At 40.0% G+C, this 16,853-nt stretch overlaps 1 protein-coding gene across 1 annotated transcript in view; it reads right to left on the bottom strand.

Moving 5' to 3' along the window:
* Positions 1–16,853, bottom strand: part of MYO3B (myosin IIIB) — a 340,336-nt gene that overhangs the window by 304,119 nt on the left and 19,364 nt on the right. The window lies entirely within an intron of this gene.

Raw genomic sequence — 16,853 nt, 5'->3', positions numbered from 1 at the left:
ATTATACTTGGATTTTTCAAACTGTTCCTGTTTTCAAAGCAGAATATGGCTCTCTCCTTGTCCTGTTTAGTGTGTCATAGATTTCCATGCCTCATACAGCAGGTGAGAGGACATGATATGAGAGACCAACAAACAAGGATAACAGAGTCAACAATTGCTTGATTGTGTTATTTTTACTGTTGCCTCACTGAAGTTGCAAATATGGCAAATAGCAACAGAGGCTCGCCCATTGCTTTCCAATAGACGGTCATTATCTCATCCCGTGTAAAATGAGCCATCTGGACAGGTTTGCCATAGCCCTGAAACTAGTACAAGGTTCAGCTCCAGCCTAGTGCTTATGAAAGTCATGATGTACAGTACTAAATATTTTTGGACTCCACTATAGCTGGTAGTGGGCACAACAGCAATTCCAGTACATATACTTACACAATGAAATAGAAAATATTGTTATTGTTCCATATGCACAATTCTGCACGTTGTTAGTGTTTGCATAGCATTGTGGCTCTGCTTCTCTCACCACTTGTACTAGAGTAGGTTAAATCTGCTCTTGTGAAGTAGTTGGCTGCATAACCTTGTAGCGCCCATTTAAACAGTAGAACCATCAAAAATACCATATTCAAAATCAACTATTCACATTTTTGTTGTAACTGAATGGGCCCCAGCATTAAGGCCCCACTCAGGCCTAGTCAGGAAAAGTCAACACACTCAGCTAGTGCTACATCAGCTGGCATTCTGTCTCTTCCTGATGTTCTTACCCAGCCAGCCACTAAACAAGCAGTTGTTGTTAGTGGAACTAATGAACCCTTGAAAGGCACAGGAAAATCAATAGTCAGAAAAGCTCCTTCTACTAGTCTGACTCCTTCTGGCCTCTCTTCCTGAATGGGGCAAAACAAAGAAAATGTCAATATCTGGAAATTAAATGTTCAAAAGAACTCATGAAAGCACTAATCTGTAACTATTCTCATTTTGCCATTGACAAGGAGATCACAGAGTTTTGTGCAGAGATTTCTCCTGAGGCTGAGGATCAGTCAAAAAGGGAGCCGGAGAAAAAAGGCCCTGACCTCTGTGAAACTCACATTGAGGTGTAGGAAAATTAGGCAAGAGGAGAAAATAAATAGGGCAGGTCCACTTCCAAACAGCATTATGAACCAGTGGAGTGAGGTACTAGCAAGACAGACTGAGCGGGACAAGGGATGATAAAAAAAAATAATTAGTCTTAATTGCAGTTTACAGGACAAATATCACTTGAGTAACAGAAACTACTAAATGAACAAGGTACACGTAGTTTCCAGCCCTCTGTCCATTAGCCCATGGGGTCCTTTGCCATTTCTCTTCCCTCTGTACCCTTCTTACTTATGAAGAGGACATTGTCACCTTCAAGAGGTAAATCCAGTAACAGGCACACTTCCGGGTGGTCAAGATGAGCTGTTTGCAGATTACAGTACCAAGAGAAAGACCATGAACAGTAGCTTCCTTCTTTCAATCTTTTCTGAACCTGATCTCTATGCCTCCTGCTCAGTTCTGTTAAGGGCCAGAAAATCCCATGATAAGTGCAGCTCCTCAAGTCATTATGTGCAGCTAAGAAAGACCAAAGCAGCAAGACCCATGATAAAACTGTGAGACATAACAACGCTGTGACTGAGCCCAGACCAAAACCTTGGACCTGAACAATGCCAAACCTTGGGAAAATTTAATCTATCTCCAAACTTCACGGCTGGCCCCTATATTTGAATTGGGCTGAATCAAAACCAAGCTCTGGATCGAACTGAATTCTGGGGAAAATCCAGTTCTGAATTCCATCGCTCGAGCCCATCTCTACCACCCACCTGCAGGGCCCAGGTTTCAGTCCTAAACTAGGTCATAAGTGAATTATTTGGAAGGCTTTCTCCTAATATTTACTGTAGATTTAGTCCACATCACAAAGTTAGCATACATTTGGCACCATTTTGGTTTGTAGTAAAGATAAATCCCCAGGACCAGCTAAGCAGAACTGATGAATATCTGGACTCAGATGCACTGACAGAGAAATATGTGGAAAATTACATATTCTTCTCCCTCGTGGTGCTTCATTCAAGCCAATACTATTAGATAGGGCTGTCAAGCGATAGAAAAAATTAATCAAGATTAATCGTGCAATTAAAAAAATTAATGATTAATTGCACTGTTAAACAATAATAGAATACAGTTTATTTAAATATTTTTGATGTTTTCTACATTTTCAAATATATTGATTTCAATTACAACACCGAATACAAAGTGTACGGTGCTCACTTTATATTTATTTTTGATTACAAGTATATGCACTGTAAAAAAACAAAAGAAATAGTATTTTTCAATTCACCTAATACAAGTACTATAGTGCAATCTCTTGATTATGAAATTTTATGTACAAAAAAACTGCATTCAAAAATAAAACAAAGTCCACTCAGTCCTACTTCTTGTTCAGCCAGTCGCTCAGACAACAAGTTTGTTTACGTTTGCAGGAGATAATGCTGCCCACTTCTTGTTTACAATGTCACCTGGAAGTGAGAACAGGCGTTCTCATGGCACTGTTGTAGCCGGCATTGCAAGATATTTTCCTGCTAGATGTGCTAAAGATTCATATGTCCCTTCATGCTTCAATCACCATTCCAGGGGACATGCGTCCATGCTGATGATGGGTTCTACTTGATAACAATCCAAAGCTGTGCGGACCGACGCATGTTCATTTTCATTATGAGTCAGATGCCACCAGCAGAAGGTTAATTTTCTTTTTTTGGTGGTTCGGGCTCTGTAGTTTCCATATCGGAGTGTTGCTCTTTTAAGAATTCTGAAAGCATGCTCTTCAGATTCTTAAACCTTGGGTCGAGTGCTGTAGCTATCTTTAGAAATCTCACATTGGTACCTTCTTTGCGTTTTGTCAAATCTGCAGTGAAAGTGTTCTTAAAATGAACATGTGCTGGGTCATCATCTGAGACTGCTTTAACATGAAATATATGGCAGAATGCGGGTAAAACAGAGCAGGAGACATGCAATCCCCCCCTCCCCCGGAGTTCAGTCAAAAATGTAATTAATGCATTTTTTTTTAAATGAGCATCATCAGCATAGAAGCATGTCCTCTGGAATGAAGGGGTATGCATGAAGCATGAAGGGGTTTATGAACGTTTAGCATATCTGGCACATAAATACCTTGCAATGCTGGCTACAAAAAAGCCATGCAAATTCCTGTTCTCACTTTCTAGTGATGTAAATAAGAAGAGGGCAGCGTTATCGCCTGTAAATGTAAGCAAACTTGTTTGTCTTAGCGATTGGCTGAACAAGAAGTTGGACTGAGTGGACTTTTAGGCTCTGAAGTTGTACATTGTTTTGGTTTTGAGTGCAGTTATGTAACCAAAAAAAATCTACATTTGTAAGTTGCACTTTCATGACAAAGAGATTGTACTACAGTACTTGTATGAGGTGAATTGAAAAATACCATTTCTGTTGTTTCTCATTTTTACAGTGCAGAGATTTGTAATCAAAAATAACATACACTTTGATTTCAATTACAACACAGGATATAATATATATGAAAATGTAGAAAAACATTCAAAATAGTTAATACATTTCAATTGGTATACTATTGTTTAACAGTGTGATTAAAACTGCGATTAATCGCGATTAATTTTTTTGAGTTAATTGCATGATTTAACTGTGATTAATCGACAGCCCTACTATTATAAACATTTATTTAAAGGAATAGCAAAAGAAAGTCCAAATTACTTAAAGGATTTACCCAAGAAACTGTGCTCACAAGCTTGGACATGCATTGAAATTTACACTATTTAAAACCAAAACCAAGAGGTACTTGTAGCAATGACAGAGTGAAAGTGAGCCTCATTCCTGAATGAAACAATAATTGTTCACCAAATAGCAACAGACATAATGTCAATGAAATCCAAATGCCAGCCAACTCATTCAGCTACTGAGAACTGAAATAAGGTAAGAAAATTATTTGGTTAATCTGTAGCTCTGTTTTAGTGGTTTCCACTTCAGAATCTGACTGTTGCACTTAAAACAGACCCACAAAATAATCTTCTATCATGACAGGTTTCAGAGTAACAGCCGTGTTAGTCTGTATTCGCAAAAAGAAAAGGAGTACTTGTGGCACCTGAGAGACTAACCAATTTATTTGCATATAAGCTTTCGATGAAGTGAGCTGTAGCTCACGAAAGCTTATGCTCAAATAAATTGGTTAGTCTCTAAGGTGCCACAAGTACTCCTTTTCTTTCTGCTATCATGGATATTTTTTGCCATCAAAATTTTCTTCAGGTGTATGAAAAATATACAGATCGGTGGTAAAATATAGAGTACTGCAGGGAAAAGAAAGAGAAAGTGTGTGTGTATGTGCTGTTGAGTATTTAAAGAAGATTTGTGTCAGCCAACTGCATGAATTAGGAGAATACAGCTGGCAACTGACTAACATTTCTTTACTGCAGTGGAAATATACCTATATTTTTAACTCCTTCCTCAGAAGCATGAGGGATGGCCACAGCTGGAGATGGAGCACTGGACTAGGAGGGCCAGGACTCGGAGGTGGCACCGAGCATTCTCTCTCTCTCTCTCTCCCTCTCAGGTGCTTGGCTGTCTGGTTCTTGCTCAGATGTTCAGGGTCTAACTGATCGCCATATGTGGGGTTGGGAAGGACTTTCCCACCAGGTCAGATTGGCAGAGACCTTGGGGAATTTTGCCTTCCTCTGCAGCATGTAGGTACAGGTCACTTGCCCTGATTATCCAGGTATATCTCACTTAATAATTTCCCTGCCATTGCAAGACCTCAGGCACTGGTGCACCTCAGTCCCTCCTAATCTCTGCCTCTGGCACAGAATAGTCTAGTCTTCTGTGAGCTGTGATACTTTGGTCTAATTTCAGTTGTTGGGTTTAGTGTGTGGGTGCTGGTGGTCAGACAGATGATCCTGTGGTCCCTTCTGGCCTTAAACTCTGTGGCACATAACAGCCACGTTTATTGTCTCCAGTTATGTGCCACATAGGCACTGACCAAAAAAAGCAAAATATGATTTGTTAAAAATGCCTGTAGTGCAACAAAGCAATAGGCTAAGTCCCCTAAATACTATGGTGAAATGTTCCTCTCAAAATAAAAGACTTCGGAAATGCCGCACTGTCGCCAACATTTTGCAGAAGTTTGGCAGGTCCCATGTGGCTTATCCCTAAATTTTTGATAATCTGCTTTAACTGTCTGCTAAAGATACAATTTTACAAGCACTGATTGTTTCTGCTTTCTCAGGGGGTCCAGTATATTCCTGTCAAAGCTCTAAGGATGATGGATTTTCCCATTTCCCTTGCTCCATACTTTAACACATAAGGTTCCACATCATAGCCTCTATTCATATAGCCAACTGGATTTGGACCACACCCAATTTGGATCCCATCGAGGATGCTCTTTAATTGACTTGCTGGTAAGAGCTGCAAGAAACTGCCTTCCCAATGCACTTTATCCATTACTTGCACTTTATTGTTATTGGCTTCGTCAGAAACAAAGAGGGCATTTACAACATAATTATGGTGGCTCTTAAATTTTTCGAACACCTTAACCTGACAGTAAAAGCCTTACAAAATCCTAATAGTTCTGAAAGAACAGAATCAGTAAGAATGTAACTTCAGAAAAGGAGGTTCCATATTGTCGGAACAAAACTCTTGTACAAGCGTGAGTACACACGAGAAATCTTTTCATAAATACCCTGGAAAATGGTCCGTGTGTCCAGCCCAGACCTGAGCCCAATGAAATGTTTTTGTTGCACTTGTTACCAGCACTGTTTGTTGCATTAGTTACCAATTCTTGAAAGTTAGCCTTCATTTTGCCACTTTACGCATGAGAGAAGCCTGAAGCTGTGTCATTCACACTGTCTCACAGTGTAGCACAATGGATCTGCAACACAGGGGACTACAGCTCCCATCAGCCTTCTCCCCACTGCACATCACTTTCCTCCTGGCCTGGTATGGCGAATCCTGAACCAGGAAATGGCCCCCAGGCTTTATTGGGAAGCAGCTCCTGCATGGCAAGCCAGGAGATGCAGAGAAACTGGAGACAGAGAGGAATCCCCAGGAACCATATGCAGAGCAACGTGCAGAACAGACGATGGTTTGTGAGGGACTTATGGAGGAGCAGCCATCCGTGGGCAGGAGGCCAGTGCAAGAGGGGTCCCAGTAAGAGACACTAACTGAGCCTGGCCTGGAAACCCACAAGCTCCTAACTGCTTGAGTAGAGACTGAATTGGGGAGGGCAACCCCAAGTACTAGATCTGAAGAGCCCTGACTCTCAACTGGACTGCCCTGGGGCCCAAACAAGAACCGTTATTGCTCAGTTTGAACTGTAACTGTTTAAGATCCTGTACTTAGGGTATTTGCAACCTTTCCTTTTCCTGCCAGCCCTATTAAAATATCCTTTCCCTTAGCCCTGTGTCTGAGTGGTTACTGGGACCCACCAGGGCTGGTGCCTACAAGGCATAGCTGCTGAAGAGCATACAATGCTCGCCTCCAAGTCATGGTACAAATGGCACACTACTGGGTTTGGTGTATTCCAATACTAAGCAGCCCCGCTAAGTACAGTATTGTAATTGGTGGTATTGGATTGCAACACTATTGTCTGGCCTGCTTATTACTCACACAAATAGGTCACAGAAAAGATCATTTATTTGTGTTTACCTAAATTGTATCCTCCAACTGCAGGATCCCTTCAGGCCTACTAGGGGTGTTGCGTAAGCCCAGGAAGCACTATCCACTCTAGAGCTGGGACACTAAGAACCCCTCCCCTCAACTTCTCTACTCCTCCTGGACTACCTCTTTCCTTTGGCTCACCCCCATTGCTCACCAGTCACCTATCAAGCTCTCTATGGCCACCTTTATTTTGGCTCTGCTCCATGGCTGCATGACTGTCAGCCTGGGCCCTTCAGCACCACAGCTCCCAGCAAAATCAGCCCTCTGCTGCTTCCTGGGCATTCACTTCCAGACTTCTTCTGCCTCCAGTGTCGTTTTTGGACATTAGCCCTCAATGGGACCCCTGCTTCTGCAGCCTACAATCATCATAATCAATGGTCCCATCTGGCCTTGAAATCTATGAATCATCCCAACTTGCTCCTTAGTTGAATCATTTTTATTGTCTTGTGGGACTAGAAAAAGATGCAATATTAACCCTAGAGAGGGCTGCTCTGGGTTCCCAGAATGAGGCCTCGCAACTTGTGTTCACAACTCCTCTCAGACTGGTTGCATATTTAGGAATAGAGGGAATGACTATTAGGGTTTGGTACAGCAGGAAGGGATTAAAGATAGATATGAGCCCTGGCCCTGGCTCACCTCTAGTTTTTAATGGCCATATGTTCCTGAATGGTCCTATTACTTGTTTGAACTATATAGCTCATTAAACTACACAATTCTGAGTTAAAAGGCAAAATAATGCTAAAGTAGATTTTCACACTGTTTTCATTTTTAAAAAATAACTATCAAGGTATCTGATCTCATCTTGGTGCACATTAATATGATCATTCATACCTCAGGAGAAAACTGTACTCTTCAGAGCCATATATTACCCATGCAAGAAACTTCCAGTGATGTCAATGGCAGCATATGATCCTATGGAACAAATTCAACCCTCAGTTATAACCATTCAGTTCCGTTCACTTCCATGGAAGTGAAAATTTCATGGGTTTAATAGAATAGATTTTGGTCCATCAGAGAATGGCATTTCTCAATGAAATATCTACAAGACAGTGATGCATCTGGTCTCAGAAAGATGCTTAAGCAATTATTTAAGAAAGCCAGACAGACAGACAGAAAGAAACCCAAAGTACATTTACAAAGTACATGTTCTCCCATGAAACTTAAAAGAGTTTTCAGGAAGGCTCAGCATAAATATAATGGTGCTGGATTAACGATGGCAGGCTAGAAACAGTTTGACTAAACAAAGCGGTACAAAAATAAATAGTTTTCACAACTTCCAAAACTGAAGCCTAATTGCATTTCTCACAAATTTGCGCAAAAAAAAAAAAAAGGGAAACATGTCAGTTTGATCTTCAATTTTTCATTATTTTTTGTCACAAAGAAGGTATATTTTGTAGGTAGAAAACTGTTATTTTGCAATGAAAAACTAAATTGTCAAAATTTCTGGGCAAAAATTGCAAATTTCTGCTTGGAGTAAATTCATGAATATGTATAATTTTGCTCAGAGTTAGCAGAGAAATCTGTGTCAATGGTGCAAATATTAACGTTTTGCTATGGCTCGAATTAATGAATAAATGCAACAAAAAAAAGGAATAACTAACAAGGTAAAAACAGGTACACTTACATTGTCTTGGGAGGTCCAATCCTCAATGGTAATGAGCACCTGCACTGAAATCTATGGGAATTTTCAGTGCTCAGTACCACTCAGGATAAAGCCCTTAACAGCTAATGAATGACAATAGTGCAGTTCATTTTACAGTAAAATTAACAGTGCTACATCTATAGTTTTGATCATTCAACATATCCAATATTGAATAAAAGTAATAAAATGATTTATCTGATCAGTTACATTTAAATGATTAATATAAAAATTTAAAAAATATTAAAAATAGTTAACGTAACAAAATAATATTAAGCAGATGAGATTTTCCAAGATAAGATCCAGTTGTCAGTCAGTTAAAATTAACAATTTTTTTAAAAAAATTCCTAATCAATGGCATCGCCCCTGCAAAATTATTATTCATCTTAGCCATCTAACTAAAATTCCTGTAAGTGAAATACATTAAAACAACTGCAAATCTCTAATAGCTAATACATTTCAATTTTGCCTCAAGCTGGGAGTTCAGTGCTAAAATGAAGTTTATAATCCCATGAGCCCATTCAGTTATAAACTGCAGGTGACAAATCAAGAGACTACAAACTATGCTCCCTGTGTGCGAAAATCAATACCCGAAAAGGTTTTCTACACCTCCTTTGACAGCAATTTAACAGCACCAACAAAAATGCATGTGCTTGTGGTGTGAATGTAGGGACGAAGGGCTATGAACAGAACAGTGACTCTTAGACCAGAAACAGCCTTTCACCACATTCTACTTACAAAGCTTGAGATGCTGTGTGCACAGATGGAGAAAAGAAATCTAAGGCAGGTGCAGGAGAAAGCTGGAAAGAAAATAACTGCAAACTTACATTAGTGACCTATTTTCTGAAACCAGTTTATCTTATATTGGATTTTTCTCCCACTAAGAAATATCAGATTTCTTCAGGACTAAGAAATAGTTCTTCACATCTGCCAGTGCTGCACATTCTGCATTTTGTTCCAGTGTCCTGTACTAGACAATACAGCATGCATTAGCTTAAGATGCTTGTCATGGAGGGTACAGATAAATCGGTTCAATCCCCAGCAGCTTCACTTCATTATTACTAAAGATTAATGTGACACTAATTGGTCCTGAGCCTGATCTATTTATTGAGTCTTTTACATGTATGAGCTGTAGAATTAAAGCCACTTAGCCATTCACAGGGAGTGAACAGCAACTGTTTAATTTTTCGAAGGGATTTTTTCCTATCGTTTTGCAATACAGCTTCATTTTATAATGTAATCAATCATATTTCATCATCGGAGTGTTTGAATATTACTTTTAAGGCAGTTTTATATTAATGAGGATTTTTAATAAAATTGGACATTATTCTTTATCCACAAGAAAAATAATAAGAAACTGTTAACCATGATACATACTATAATCCTGAGTGCTGACAATAGGTCTTGCTCAAGATGAAGTATTTTCATCAGTAAGCTAGTTGTTATGCATTACCAGCATGTGCCCAGTAGCCTAGCGTGACACCAATTTGCATAATTTTTCTTCTCTAACAGGCTTCAAAAATAATAATATGCATACTAGATAAAATCTATTAATTTTAAACTTTAGCTGTTATTTTTAGGAAGTAACTTATCAAAAGAACCTTGAAAGAATTAAAATTAATAATTTATGAATGTATCGTTCTGGCTATCAGCTGTGGGCCTGTAGCCATCTAAACTGAATTCAGAAATGAAGCCTAAGGCAAGTCCAGAAGCAAATTGCTCTGGGTCCTCCCCATGGAAGTGACCACAATAAGGTGAAAGGAGAATGCCACTGTCCGATAATTACCAAGAGCAGCAATGACCTGGAAAATCAGTTGACACTTTCATTGTACAGCTAGATTATATCGATAGATAAATAGTGATGAGTATTGGATATGCACACAAAGCTGTTATGGCTGAAGTATTAACACCACCTTAATCTACAGCAAGAAAAAACACCATGAATACTGATTTTTTTTTTGCACACTGAATCTAAACAAGATATTCCTGTATGTTAATATCCATCAGAAAGATTAATGTGTTAGAAAACTTTGATGGCCAATTAGCTTCAGAAAGAAAAGTGAAAATATCTTTACATAGCATAATGGAATAAGTGAGGGCCCATTCCTTATCTTTATGAATTAAACATTTGTATATCCCAACTTGTATAGCAAGCAACATGACTGTAGTAGAGTATATTCTCTTGGATATTCACCCTGTCAGAAGTCTGGCTAAGTGACATCTTCAAAGAGTGATTTAGGCCTGGGTGCAATTTACTACACATTTGATATATTGCCATTGTGAAATAATATTGCTCACTGTACAATGTATGAGGAAGGTGATTACACATTTACACATGGACTCAGTCTCCACTACTACAAAAACAAATTACCAAAAAGCACTCATCTACCCCAGTGCCAGATGCTGTGTAAAAACCTAGAGACACATACGGAAAAACAACATACGCTCTTGTACACACACATGACCTCACAATAAAAGCAGAGAGGGAAAACTTTGGGGGCCTGATAGTGCCAGATATTTGACCCCTGAGAGGCACTCATCAACTTCAATTCCTACTAACTTCAGGGGATTTGTGGCAGTTTAGCGTCTTCCAGGATTGGGGCCTGGGGGAGAGAGAACAGGTTAATAACAAAAAATCCTTCATGAGTGGAATCTTCAAACAACAAGTTAATAGAAAATGAACAAACCAACCCTTCTTCTTACTCTAGATTAACTCTTGGGCTACTGCAGGTGCTGTGAAAGAGGGATCAGGTAATTGGGGCATTCAAGCCAAGATGGTGAAATGGAGCACACTGCATAACAAAGAAACCCCAATTCAAAAATATAACAAACAAGGAAAGATGCTCTCATACCAGTGTATTTTGATGTATTTTTCCAGTTCAGTTTTTTAAAGCTCTTCTGATAAACTTTGACTTTACATAGTTCAATCATTATAGTGTATCACCCATCACTCCATTTTCTCTTTGTGCCTTACGCTTTTCTTTTACATATTGGTTTTCACATACAACTCCATATTCAATAAAAATGGACTTTCAGAATGAGAAATGGATTAAAATATTGTGATATAATTTAATATTTCAAAGACATGATCTATAGATAATACACTGCACTGTGTTGTATTCTAGCACACACTGTTCAACAATAGAGTCATTTTGCTCAATGAAAGTATTGGCTGCGTATAATTTTAGAGCCCAGATTTCTGCTAAAGAAGGCGGGGGGAAAGAGAGAATGCAGTGTGGTGTAAGGGGTTTTTTTGGCCTAACTTTGGGAAGGCCTCGTTAGACAGATAACACCAAAAGGATTCATTTAAAAGTATGATTGTGGGAGGCAGGAGTTGGTGGGTTCTGTTCCTGACTATCACCAACTTCCTAACACCAGTGTTGCAGAAACTGAAATCTCTATGTACTTCAGTTTCCTCATCTATAAAATGGAAATACTGTCACCTGCTTGCCTCCCAGGTCTCTTCAAAGGTACCTCCTGTGCACATATCACAGGGATAATACTTCCAGTACTGTAGCATAGAACTGTCTATACTACTACCAGTATATTTCCAGTATACACACTCACACATTTACATGGAAGGACTTTGAATTTCTCTCATTGTTACATTTCTATAAACTAGAAATTGTATATTACATAGTTTACAACAAAAACAAATACTCTCACTAGACAGGTATCTTTTCAAAAAAAGAAGTCTTAGCAAACTTTACCCAAGAAGCTCAGTCCAGGGTACTTCAGCAAAAAACCCTAAAATCCTTGTTTAATGTACTGTACTGCTCTTTTGCAATTGCTGTATCCAATTTGTGTTCCTGTCGTATCAATGCCACCAAGGTAATTTTCTGTAATGAATTATTTATATTCTGTTGTAATCAGACATCTGAGATAGTCTAAAACATTTATATGGCCACTTAGTTCACTAATGATAAGTGAGCTAGTCCTAAAAATGTGAAGCTATTTTAGAGACCTGTTGAACTAACATTCTGGGCAATATTTTATGTCAGAGGAGCCATCTACCATATGGATCAATGCAACCACTTAGAGTAGAGAGGAAGGATAGTTTTGTGCTTAAGGCATGGGTCTGGGACTGAGTTTTTCATAGATTGGAAGGTCAGAAGGGACCATTGTGATCATCTAATCTGACAACCTGTGTAGGACAAATAAAACTTCCCCAAAATAATTCCTAGATCTTATCTTTCAGAAAAACATCCAATCTTGATTTTTAAATGGTCATTGATGGTGAATCCACCAAGAGCCTTGGTAAACTGTTCCAATGGTTAATTACTCTCTCGGTTAAGAATGTACACCTTATTTCCACTTTGAGTTTGTCTAGGTTCAATTTCCAGTCATTGGATCATTTTATAGCTTTCTCTGCTAATTTGAAGACCCATTATTAAATATTTGTTCCCCATGTACATACTTGTAGACTGTAATCAAGTAACTCCTTTAATCTGCTCTCTGTTATGCTAAATAGATTGAGTTCTTTGAGTATATCACTATAAGGCATGTTTTCTAATATTTAATCATTCTTGTGGCCCTTCTCTGAACCCTCTCAAATTTATCAACATCTTTCTTGAATTGTGGGCACCAGAACTGGACACAGTATTCCAGCAATGGTTGTACCAGTGCTGAATATAGAAGTAAAATAAACTCTGTACTCCCACTCAAGATTCCCGTTTATGCATCTCAGGATCACATTAGCTCTTTTGGCCACAGCATCATACTAGGAGCTCATACAGCTCATGTCCAACTGATTGTTCACCACAACCCCCAAATCTTTTTCAGAATCATTGCTTCCTATGATAGAGTCCCCCATCCTGTAAGTATGGCCTACAATCTTTGTTCTTAGATGTATACATTTACATTTAGCTCTACTAAAATGCATATTGTTTCCTTGCACCCAGTTTACCAAGCAATGCAGATCACTCAGTCAGTGACCTGTCCTCTTCCTTATTTACCACTTCTCCAATTTTTGTGTCACCTGCAAATTTCATCAGTGATGATTTTTTGTTTTATTCCAGGTCATTGATAAAAATGTTAAATAGTGGAGGGCCAAGAACCAATCCTTGTCAGACCCCATCAAAGCAAACCCAATCAATGACAATTCCCCATTTACAATTATATTGAATTACCAGTTTTGTGAAGAACATTGTATCTGACCTAGGGCACACCATAATTTCTCTTGCCTCTGTTTCCAGTTTGTAAAAACTAGGATAATAATCTCTACTTCACAAAGGTCTCATGAGGATAAATTAAGTATTATCATAAGACATTCTGGTACCACTGTGGTAGAAGAGGGTATATGTGCCTAGAAAATTGATTTTAATTATTAAGAGATAAATATGGGGACTGTGACTGGCTCTGAAAGATAGGCTACAAGTCCAACATGGCCAGAGTCATAGTTCAGTCCAGAACATGGGTATTCTGGGACTTGTTTGCAGGCCTGATAGGAGTTAGAGGCACAGCTAGGAATGCTGGGAAGGAGTTCCCAGGCTATAAGAAGCAGCCCTCCCCTCAGAACACAGAGTTCTCTCTGCCAAGAAAGCCTAGGAAAGAATAGGGGTGGATCTCTGTATGGTGGGAGGAGACTGGTACAGAGCAGGTGGTTTATCCATAGGGACCTGGTAGATGCCTAAGAGGTATAGAAGGGGCCTGCAAGGCTGGTAACAGGAGAGTTTCCTGGAGTACCCCATGGAGAGTATAAATAGTACCACTGGGGGAAAGTACAGTGAGAATAGCATGTGGATGGGATTAGAGGGTCACCTCATCATTTAGGACCCCAGGGAAATGTGAGCTCTCCAATGGGTTTAAGGGCCGGCCTTTGGTACGGGTGAATGAGGCAAAGGCCCGGAGTGCCATTCGAAGCAGAGCGCCTCTGGAGTAGCTGCTTCCCCCAGCTCTACAGCTGCTCCTGCTCCCTGCCTTGGAGCCACCCCGGCCAGCTGCTCCCTGGAGCCTCCTGTTTGCTGTGCAAATGGTGGGGGAGCGGGGTGCTGATGTTAGGGTGTCCCCCTCTTTCTGCCCCCCCATGTACCCCCATCTCCGCTGAGCTGGGGTTGGGGGACAGAACTGCTGGTGACTGCTGCTGTCTGAAGAAGCCTTCAGACTGTTGAGTGCCACTCTGCTTAAAGGGACAGCGTGCTGTCTCACACAGCTCCCCAGCTCTCTCTCTCTCTCTCACACACACACACACACACACTCCCTCTCTCTCACACACACACAGTCTCTTGCACACTTCCCCGACACCCACTGTCTCTCTCATACACACTCTCTCTCCCAACACACACACACACACATGTATTATCATCATCATCACTTTATGGTACTTCCTGCAATGCACATATATTCTCTGTAATTTTATTCTTTCAAAGTTGTTAAGGATTAGAGTACCGTTATTTTAGTTTTTTGACTGGTCTGTGTATTACATAATTTTATTTCTCTCTTATGCTTAAATTTAATTCTTTGAGTAGTAAGTTCTAAAATGCCTAATCTGTCCTGGCTGGGATAATTATCATTATTACTTTTATTATCCTATTGTGCTTTGTCATTCATTATTTAAAGTGGTACAATCAAATAATAGTATCCTTCTAGAATGTAATGTTAGCTTGTACTAACCTTAGCAGTGCCAGTTTAAAAAACATTAGCTAAACATATAACTTTAGACACTGTGCAGATGAAGGTCACTTATTTTCAAATAGTATTTTTAGTTATATCTCTAAAATAGCTTAAAATTTGCATGCAAATAAATGCAGCTCCAACTATGATACCAGTAGCAATGATGGAGTCAAGTGTTAGCGAGTCACGTACACGATTGTGATAGGTAAACATAAATGCCAAAATAATTAGAAAAATTAATTCCCTTTCGTAATGAAAAAAACATTAATCACATATGTTAAAATTAAGTATGTTTTTAGTGGAGTGAAAAACAATTGACTAAAATAGAGTAGATAACTGTAGTAACACAGAGTGCGTCTGTTAGAGAAAGTAAGCAGATTTTAAGCAGATTTTTTTTATTTTTATTTATCTCTACTAAAGATAGTGTACAAAATATCAAACATGTGTTTCTGGTATCTGCATTAAAGCTCCAGAACTGATACCTCAAGGCTTGGGATTGGGAATATCTTGCTGTATTATCTCTTGATTATTCTAAATTTACATATGAACTTTAAACGTGGCTTTAATTGGAGTTTGTATATATTTTTTTTTCTTTATATAACAATTAGATACAGTATTCCTGTCAGCTAATTCCTAAATTATTATCTGCAAAAAACCCTAGAGTTTTCAGGTGCCTAAGTAGTCCCTGGAATCACAGTTAAAGTTTCCTACTGCCCCCAAAAATCTGAAATGGTGTCCCAGTGAGCCAGGATTGGCCAGTGGGCTGCAGGAGGGCCATGGACACTGGCAAGATGCATTCCCCGTGTGACAGCGCAAAGCCCGCCTTGAGGCACGTGATGAGCACAGGCATCACAAGCCACAGCAGCAGCACAGAAGGGTGGCAATACACCACATACCATACCACCCTTGTTTTTGCACTGCTGTTGGCTGTGTTGCCTTCAGAGCTGGGTGCCCGGCCAGCATGCTCCAGTATCAGGCCACCCTGCTAGTGCTTAATTTGTTCCAGGGTTCAGTTCTGGCACCTCTTTCAATACAAATTAAACACTGGGGGAGGCAGCGGGGCCCAGAGGTGATGGGGGAGGGGTGGGAAGCCCAGGGAGCACGTGGAGGCCAGGGGTGATGTGGGAAGCGGCACCAAAATACAAGTTCGCCCAGGGTGCCATTTTCCCTAAGGCTGGCCCTGAGGGCATGAGTGTGGCATGCAGCAGGAGATACTTGGGATTCTGCAGGAACAAACAGACATGTTGAGGTGTCTGGTTGATCTTCAGGAGAAGCACCTTGAGGCTAGACTCCCTCTGCAGCCCCTCAGAATGACATTCCTGCATCACCATAGTCCCCCTCTCCCAAACGTACCAGAAGGCGAGGGGGGAAAGTGCTATATCCCTTCCACTCAACACTGGGGGAGGGTCGTACGAATAAAAGGTGCACACATGATGATCTTTGACAGGCAAGGCCACTGTATTTAAAAGACACGATCACTGTGTTTTTCCCAATTTTATTCCACTGACTGTCTGAGGTTTCATTCTTTTTCTGATCTTTCACTTCCAATATGTTTGTGCAATAAAAGTCCATGTCCTGGGAATGAAATAATCTTTATTACTTCACACACTGGGGAAAGGGGGTAAGGGGAGGTACAGGGAAACTGAGGCAATGAAGGGGATTTGCTAGAGATATAAACCCAGCAGGCACAGCAAGTTCATAGTATGGGAAGGCACAACTCAAGAAGCAGCGCACAGTACTGTGGGTCATTACTAAAATGTTTGTTTAAAGCCTCTCTGAGATGCAGTGTTCCATGCTGAGCTCTCCATGCTGAGCTCTTCCATGCTGAGCCCTGGTATGTGGCGTCTCAAAATTAGCAGACTGCCTATCCACCTCCACACCCACCCCTGTGGAAAACTTCTCACCCTAT

This window comes from Natator depressus, chromosome 11 (assembly GCF_965152275.1).
Source record: "Natator depressus isolate rNatDep1 chromosome 11, rNatDep2.hap1, whole genome shotgun sequence".
Classification (NCBI taxonomy): domain Eukaryota; kingdom Metazoa; phylum Chordata; order Testudines; family Cheloniidae; genus Natator; species Natator depressus.
The sequence above is the reverse complement of the archived record's forward strand: the minus strand, read 5'-3'. Positions and strand labels throughout refer to the sequence as shown.